We start from the raw sequence: 10,146 nt of genomic DNA, 5'->3' as shown, positions 1-10,146 counted from the left end.
ATTTCCAGTATAATAATATGACTTTATAAATGGGAAATACATCTATTGTTTTCGTAGTACAAAATAACCTGAATAAAGCTTCTCTCTACATTCTGAGTATGCAGGAATTTCTGACGGGTTGGCCTTTTTTGTTTTAAACTATAAAGACGATAGCTACAAGTTAAGACAGGTTGAGAATGAGATTATATATGATAGGTAGATAGATAGACGATAGATAGATACATAGATATATAATCCTTCAACAGAAGTGTGATGCTTCCATGTTTCTTATATTGTGACTTATCTTCCTATACGTTAACAGAAATTTTCTCACCAGTCTATATGATTATGTCTCAATTTCTTAAAGAGTTTTATTTCAAGCCTACTTTTTCTTAGTTACATTTTTTTTCTGGCAGTTTTATCAAGCATAAACCTGTTTTGCTGTAAAGGCCCACAGTTAATTCTGTAAATTATTTATTCCAAAAACTCTTGCTGTTTTCTCTTCTATCACTCATTATGTTTTCAAGCTCGACACATTGCATAACCTCACACTTTCAGAGCACGCTTTTGTTTCAAAACTGTTTTAGAATGTTTTTATTGGTTTGTGTTTACTTTTCTTCCTTCTCTATGTGTTCATAAATCTAGTTTAAATTATATATAAAAATTCAACTGGTAAAGTTCTTAGTGTATTCTGCTCTAAAATAAGATTATACTGAAACCCATATCTTAAAAATTTAAATCCCATTACAATAATTTCCCCAATACAAATCCTAATAACACATTTACAACTCTAAAACTCGAAGACATTGGAAACATTCCCACAAAACAAGATACATTTGTTTCAAATGTGACTATAACAAAATCTCTTAAGACTAGAGCCAAGTGTATTTTACGTGATTCTTCCACTTACGAAACTGAAAGGATGCAAAATCTCTAAATTCCTAAAATCTATTTCATCTAAATTACATTCAGTGTTTATTTGAGCTGTGTTGCTGCCCACCAAAGTGATTTATTTTCTTTGAAATGAAAATAAGAAACTTACACAATACAGAGAAGACATTTATTTGATTTTTTTTTCTTAGGTTCATAGTCAACATTGTAATTGCTCTTTGGTTCTTTTTTCAGTGATTTCATAGTATTACTAGGAAATAAAAGACAAACTTCTGTTATTAGGTATGCCTTCATTTCTGATCTCTTATTCAATTATACTATAGGCTATCAGAGTAATGCTCTTCTGAGTTTCAAGTTTTAAATTTCAGATGTATTTACATAATTTCTACCTTGCTCAGAAAAAAAAATGTATTTTTTTTAGGTTTAATGAAACACACACACACACACACACACACACACACACACATATATAATTTCTGAAAAGTTCTTTGCCTTTTAAGCACATTTGTACCATAAAAACTACTTTGCTTAAACTCCGTATTTCTACATACCATGATGCAGAAATCCATACAATTGATTGTAAACTTTTCAGGCAATTTCAGATGATCTTCCATTTCTAAAATATGCAAATTAATACATTGCTAATGACTTTTTATTTTAGAAATTTTTTTTATTAAAATACATTCATATTTAAATTTATTAAATTATTTATTCATTAGAGCTGTCAATTTGTATTATTAATAATTGTTCTTTTTATTTTTCCTTACTATATTAGACGTGAGAGTTATCCTTTTAAAAAGTTACCTGCTGAATCTTCTAAAAATCTGTGATAATAATTTAAAGGGATGATTATTGGCCTTATACAGACTCCATTTTTGTACTTTTATTTCCTTAAAATATTCATAATTAGATAAGTATAATTCTTTTATTAAAATGTTCTTTATTGCTTTGTCCTAATAAAAGTGGCAAATGAATACCTTGAGTCTACTCAATGCCTTGTTTCCTATGAGTTAGATTACACAGTAAAGAACAGTTTCATCAAATATTTTATGCACTGTTTTTTTTTAGGACTCTACCTTTTCCTCAAACTGGAAACCTCTTGCTCAAATACAAATAATTCTGATTTACAATGATACCTAGAGAGAACTTACTTTTCTCTTAGATACATACCTCATTATGTGCTATACACAGCTTTAGAGGAACAATTCATTAATAATAAAATATCAGTGGCCTAAATGATAAATTATTGAGACTTCTTTTTTTTGTTGTTGTTGGAGTCTGGCTCTGTCGCCCAGGCTGGAGTGCAGTGGCGCGATCTCGGCTCACTGCAACCTCCACCTCCTGGGTTCATGCCATTCTCCTGCCTCAGTCTCTCTAGTAGCTGGGACTACAGGCCCCTGCCACCACGCCCGGCTAATTTTTTATATTTTTGGTAGAGACGGGGTTTCACCGTGCTAGCCAGGATGGTCTCGATCTCCTGACCTTGTGATCTGCCCGCCTGGGCCTCCCAAAGTGCTGGGATTACAGGCGTGAGCCACCACACCTGGCTGAGACTTCTTGCTTTCCAAATTGTAGAACATTGCAGACAGTGACAAGGTAGGCTTAGACACAAACATCAGTTGACATGTCGTATATAAACTGCATCACAATTAGAGAGTTTAAAAGAACATGCAAGGATGTCAGAGCTATGTAGTCACGTAGGATGGATTTTTATGAATCTACTCACCTTTGCAAGTCCAGAGATATTTTTCTAAGATGAAAGACAGTGTTCATTCTTGAATTCCATTTGTATGGCACTATTAGCTAAGGCCAAGTAATTCATTTACTTTTCTCTATTATTTTTTGAACATTCTTCTAATCCAAAATTATGGCTTTTCTGTACTATTCTAAATGAGCTTTGCTAGATGACTGGCTATAGAATTTAATAAACTAAGTAGAGTTTCTAAATTACCTCTTTTAGAGAGCTTGCTTCCATTTTAAGAGATATCTTCAATGTTCCGTACCAAAATAGGGACTGCTTTTGAGAATTTGTGTGGGTGAATAGAATAAGAAATCTATTGAGCTGAGTGAAATTATTGGATTAAAGTAGTTTATCAAATAATAAACCAGAACTTCCAGAGGTATACCCCTTCCATTCTACCTTTTTTTCTCACTCTATTTTCTTTTCTTCTTATCACTACCTACAATTATAATTTATGCCAAACCTAGTATAATGTATACTTGCTTACAATGGAGAATTTTTTTTCTGTTCACAGCTGTATCCCCAATAACTACAAGAGTTCTTGACATACTACAAACGAAAGTGTTTCAAAGGTTAAATAAATGAATCCTTGGCACAAGAGGACAACAGGGCTCAGACATCCAGATTTCCAAAAAGAATCTTATTTACATATAGTTTATACCAATGTTGAATGTGTTTGTAGTACTACATTTCTAAATCTCATGTTTTATCAAAAATACTATCTCTCTCTTTTCTCTAGGTTTAAAGAGAGCTTTGTTTCTCTTCTGTGCAAAACAAAGTTTCAAATTCTGATGACAAGTGCAAGAGATTTAGAGCCAGAAAAATTCACATTTGAGTAGGAGCTTTACTCCTTGTTTCTCATCCAATACTGGGAAGTCTGTTTACCTCCCCAAGAGCCTCAGTTACAACTTCTGTAAAACTGGAAATAGCAATCCTTGCTTAAGCTACACCACAGAATCAAGAGAACGAGAAAAGTTTGAAATTGCTTTACAAACACTGGAGACCTATGTCTGTGCCTCCTTTTTTTTCCTATCAAATCAACTAATAAAACATTGCTTTGAAACACTATAAAAGAGAGCTTCAATAATAGCATACAACTGATCTGTATTCATAATTAGTATAGCTGGAATATTAAATTTAAAACAACCAAGGTCTTCTCTAATTCTGTATCAACATTTCTACTAATTATTCCACTAACATCTTATACAATTTTGCTAAGTGCTATTGGGAAACACTGAAAAAGATATGGACTTTTCTTGCAAAAAGTTTAAAATCTAACTAGAAAGAGAAAATAGGAAATGAAATAATAGTAAAATAAAGATAAAATTTGTCCTGCATTACATTATTAGATAATGTAGAAAAAAATTGAGACTAGCAATTTTTATCTCCCCAGTATTTTTCAAGTCCAAATAAATAATAAAGAAAATAACTTATTATACAATAATTTTAATATAATAATAATAAAGAAAATCCCCCTAGTAAGGGAATTTTAAATATAAAGAGCTAGTACTGGTCTCTAAAGGCAGGTAACACCCAAATTCCATGAATTTTAAATAATTTCAAGCTGGGAGTGGTGGCTCACATCTGTAATCCCAGCACTTTGGGAGGCCAAGCCAGGTGGATCACTTGAGCTCAGGAATTTGAGGCCAGCCTGGCCAACATGGTGAAACACTATCTCTACTAAAAATCAAAACAACAACAACAAAAATTAGGTGGGCATGGTAGCACACACATGTAATCACAGCTACTAGGGAGGCTGAGGCAGGGTTGCTCAAACCTGTGCGAGTGGAGGTTGCAGTGAGCCAAGATCGCGCCCCTGCTTCTAGCCTAGGTGACAGAGCAAGACTCTGCCTCAGGAAAAAAAAAAAAGGAGGCGAGGAGCCAAGATGGCCGAATAGGAACAGCTCCGGTCTACAGCTCCCGGCGCGAGCGAGGCAGAAGACCGGTGATTTCTGCATTTCCATCTGAGGTACCGTGTTCATCTCACTAGGGAGTGCCAGACAGTGGGCGCAGGTCAGTGGCTGAGTGCACCATGCGCCAGCCGAAGCAGGGGCAAGGCATTGCCTCACTCGGGAAGTGCAAGGCGTCAGGGAGTTCCCTTTCCAGGGGTGACAGAGGGCACCTGGAAAATCGGGCCACTCCCACCCGAATACTGTGCTTTTCCGACGGGCTTAGGAAACGGTGCCCCAGGAGAGTATAGCCCACACCTGGCTCAGAGGCTCCTACGCCCACGGAGTCTCGCTGATTGCTAGCACAGCAGTCTGAGATCAAACAGCAAGGCGGCAGCGAGGCTGGGGGAGGGGCGCCCGCCATTGCCCAGGCTCGCTTAGGTAAACAAAGCAGCCTGGAAGCTTGAACTGGGTGGAGCCCACCACAGCTCAAGGAGGCCTGCCTGCCTCTGTAGGCTCCACCTCTGGGGGCAGGGCACAGACAAACAAAAAGACAGCAGTAACCTCTGCAGACTTAAATGTCCGTGTCTGACAGCTTTGAGGAGAGCAGTGGTTCTCCCAGCACGCAGCTGGAGATCTGAGAATGGGCTGACTGCCTCCTCAAGTGGGTCCCTGACCCCTGACCCCCGAGCAGCCTAACTGGGAGGCACCCCCCAGCAGGGGCAGACTGACACCTCACACGGCCGGCCAGGTACTCCAACAGACCTGCAGCTGAGGGTCCTGTCTGTTAGAAGGAAAACTAACAGAAAGGACATCCACACCAAAAACCCATCTGTACATCACCATCATCAAAGACCAAAAGTAGATAAAACCACAAAGATGGGGAAAAAACAGAGCAGAAAAACTGGAAACTCTAAAAAGCAGAGTACCTCTCCTCCTCCAAAGGAACGCAGTTCCTCACCAGCAACGGAACAAAGCTGGACGGAGAATGACTTTGACGAGATGAGAGAAGAAGGCTTCAGACGATCAAATTACTCTGAGCTACGGGAGGATATTCAAACCAAACGCAAAGAAGTTGAAAACTTTGAAAAAAATTTGGAAGAATGTATAACTAGAATAACCAATACAGAGAAGTGCTTAAAGGAGCTGATGGAGCTGAAAACCAAGGCTCGAGAACTATGTGAAGAATGCAGAAGCCTCAGGAGCCGATGCGATCAAATGGAAGAAAGGGTATCAGCCCTGGAAGATGAAATGAATGAAATGAAGCAAGAAGGGAAGTTTAGAGAAAAAAGAATAAAAAGAAATGAGCAAAGCCTCCAAGAAATGTGGGACTATGTGAAAAGACCAAATCTACGTCTGATTGGTGTACCTGAAAGTGATGGGGAGAATGGAAACAAGTTGGAAAACACTCTGCAGGATATTATCCAGGAGAACTTCCCCAATCTAGCAAGGCAGGCCAACATTCAGATTCAGGAAATACAGAGAACGCCACAAAGATACTCCTCGAGAAGAGCAACTCCAAGACACATAATTGTCAGATTCACCAAAGTTGAAATGAAGGAAAAAATGTTAAGGGCAGCCAGAGAGAAAGGTCGGGTTACCATCAAAGGGAAGCCCATCAGACTAACAGCGGATCTCTCGGCAGAAACCCTACAAGCCAGAAGAGAGTGGGGGCCAATATTCAACATTCTTAAAGAAAAGAATTTTCAACCCAGAATTTCATATCCTGCCAAACTAAGCTTCATAAGTGAAGGAGAAATAAAATACTTTACAGACAAGCAAATGCTGAGAGATTTTGTCACCACCAGGCCTGCCCTAAAAGAGCTCCTGAAGGAAGCGCTAAACATGGAAAGGAACAACCGGTACCAGCCACTGCAAAATCATACCAAAATGTAAAGACCATCGAGACTAGGAAGAGACTATCAACTAACGAGCAAAATAACCAGCTAACATCATAATGACAGGATCCAATTCACACATAACAATATTAACTTTAAATGTAAATGGACTAAATGCTCCAATTAAAAGACACAGACTGGCAAATTGGATAAAAACTCAGGACCCATCAGTGTGCTGTATTCAGGAAACCCATCTCACGTGCAGAGACACACATAGGCTCAAAATAAAAGGATGGAGGAAGATCTACCAAGCAAATGGAAAACAAAAAAAGGCAGGGGTTGCAATCCTAGTCTCTGATAAAACAGACTTTAAACCAACAAAGATCAAAAGAGACAAAGAAGGCCATTAAATAATGGTAAAGGGATTAATTCAACAAGAAGAGCTAACTATCCTAAATATATATGCACCCAATACAGGAGCACCCAGATTCATAAAGCAAGTCCTGGGTGACCTACAAAGAGACTTAGACTCCCACACATTAATAATGGGAGACTTTAACACCCCACTGTCAACATTAGACATATCAACGAGACAGAAAGTCAACAAGGATACCCAGGAATTGAACTCAGCTCTGCACCAAGTGGACCTAATAGACATCTACAGAACTCTCCACCCCAAATCAACAGAATATACATTTTTTTCAGCACCACACCACACCTATTCCAAAATTGACCATATATTTGGAAGTAAAGCTCTCCTCAATAAATGTAAAAGAACAGAAATTATAACAAACTATCTCTCAGATCACAGTGCAATCAAGCTAGAACTCAGGATTAAGAATCTCACTCAAAACCGCTCAACTACATGGAAACTGAACAACCTGCTCCTGAATGACTACTGGGTACATAACGAAATGAAGGCAGAAATAAAGATGTTCTTTGAAACCAATGAGAACCAAGACACAACATACCAGAATCTCTGGGATGCATTCAAAGCAGTGTGTAGAGGGAAATTTATAGCACTAAACGCCCACAAGAGAAAGCAGGAAAGATCCAAAATTGACACCCTAACATCACAATTAAAAGAACTAGAAAAGCAAGAGCAAACACATTCAAAAGCTAGCAGAAGGCAAGAAATAACTAAAATCAGAGCAGAACTGAAGGAAATAGAGACACAAAAAACCCTTCAAAAAATTAATGAATCCAGGAGCTGGTTTTTTGAAAGGATCAACAAAATTGATAGACCGCTAGCAAGATTAATAAAGAAAAAAAGAGAGAAGAATCAAATAGATGCAATAAAAAATGATAAAGGGGAGATCACCACCGATCCCACAGAAATACAAACTACCATCAGAGAATATTACAAACACCTCTATGCAAATAAACTAGAAAATCTAGAAGAAATGGATAAATTCCTCAACCCATACACCCTCCCAAGACTAAACCAGGAAGAAGTTGAATCTCTGAATAGACCAATAACAGGAGCTGAAATTGTGGCAATAATCAGTAGCTTACCAACCAAAAAAAGTCCAGGACCAGATGGGTTCACAGCTGAATTCTACCAGAGGTACAAGGAGGAGCTGGTACCATTCCTTCTGAAACTATTCCAATCAATAGAAAAAGAGGGAATCCTCCCTAACTCATTTTATGAGGCCAGCATCATCCTGATACCAAAGCCTGGCAGAGACACAACAAAAACAGAGAATTTTAGACCAATATCCTTGATGAACATTGATGCAAAAATCCTCAATAAAATTCTGGCAAACCGAATCCAGCAGCACATCAAAAAGCTTATCCACCATGATCAAGTGGGCTTCATCCCTGAGATGCAAGGCTGGTTCAATATACGCAAATCAATAAATGTAATCCAGCATATAAACAGAACCAAAGACAAAAAACACATGATTATCTCAATAGATGCAGAAAAGGCCTTTGACAAAATTCAACAACCCTTCATGCTAAAGACTCTCAATAAATTAGGTATTGATGGGACATATCTCAAAATAATAAGAGCTATCTATGAGAAACCCACAGCCAATATCATACTGAATGGACAAAAACTGGAAGCATTCCCTTTGAAAATGGGAACAAGACAGGGATGCCCTCTCTCACCACTCCTATTCAACATAGTGTTGGAAGTTCTGGCCAGGGCAATCAGGCAGGAGAAGGAAATAAAGGGTATTCAATTAGGAAAAGAGGAAGTCAAATTGTCCCTGTTTGCAGATGACATGATTGTATATCTAGAAAACCCCATTGTCTCAGCCCAAAATCTCCTTAAGCTGATAAGCAACTTCAGCAAAGTCTCAGGATACAAAATCAATGTACAAAAATCACAAACATTCTTATACATCAATAAAAGACAAACAGAGAGCCAAATCATGAGTGAACTCCCATTCACAATTGCTTCAAAGAGAATCAAATACCTAGGAATCCAACTTACAAGGGATGTGAAGGACCTCTTCAAGGAGAACTACAAACCACTGCTCAAGGAAATAAAAGAGGATACAAACAAATGGAAGAACATTCCATGCTCATGGGTAGGAAGAATCAATATCGTGAAAATGGCCATCCTTCCCAAGGTAATTTACAGATTCAATGCCATCCCCATCAAGTTACCAATGACTTTCTTCACAGAATTGGAAAAAACTACTTTAAAGTTCATATGGAACCAAAAAAGAGCCCGCATCGCCAAGTCAATCCTAAGCCAAAAGAACAAAGCTGGAGGCATCACACTACCTGACTTCAAACTATACTACAAGGCTACAGTAACCAAAACAGCATGGTACTGGTACCAAAACAGAGATATGGATCAATGGAACAGAACAGAGCCGTCAGAAATAATGCCACATATCTACAACTATCTGATCTTTGACAAACCTGACAAAAACAAGAAATGGGGAAAGGATTCTCTATTTAATAAATGGTGCTGGGAAAACTGGCTAGCCATATGTAGAAAGCTAAAACTGGTTCCCTTCCTTACACCTTATACAAAAATCAATTCAAGATGGATTAAAGACTTAAACGTTAGACCTAAAACCATAAAAACCCTAGAAGAAAACCTAGGCATTACCATTCAGGACATAGTCGTGGGCAAGGACTTCATGTCTAAAACACCAAAAGCAATGGCAACAAAAGCCAAAATTGACAAATGGGATCTAATTAAAGAGCTTCTGCACAGCAAAGGAAACTACCATCAGAGTGAACAGGCAACCTACAAAATGGGAGAAAATTTTCACAACCTACTCATCTGACAAAGGGCTAATATCCAGAATCTACAATGAACTCCAACAAATTTACAAGAAAAAAACAAACAACCCCATCAAAAAGTGGGCGAAGGACATGAACAGACACTTCTCAAAAGGACATTTATGCAGCCAAAAAACACATGAAAAAATGCTCACCATCACTGGCCAGCAGAGAAATGCAAATCAAAACCACAATGAGATACTATCTCACACCAGTTAGAATGGCAATCATTAAAAAGTCAGGAAACAACAGGTGTTGGAGAGGATGTGGAGAAATAGGAACACTTTGACACTGTTGGTGGGACTGTAAACTAGTTCAACCCTTGTGGAAGTCAGTGTGGCGATTCCTCAGGGATCTAGAACTAGAAATTCCATTTGACCCAGCCATCCCATTACTGGGTATATACCCAAAGGACTATAAATCATGCTGCTATAAAGACACATGCACACGTATGTTTATTGCAGCATTATTCACAATAGCAAAGACTTGGAACCAACCCAAATGTCCAACAATAATAGACTGGATTAAGAAAATGTGGCACATATACACCATGGAATACTAT

Source organism: Pongo pygmaeus, chromosome 2, assembly GCF_028885625.2.
Source record: "Pongo pygmaeus isolate AG05252 chromosome 2, NHGRI_mPonPyg2-v2.0_pri, whole genome shotgun sequence".
NCBI lineage: Eukaryota > Metazoa > Chordata > Mammalia > Primates > Hominidae > Pongo > Pongo pygmaeus.
The sequence above is the reverse complement of the archived record's forward strand: the minus strand, read 5'-3'. Positions refer to the sequence as shown.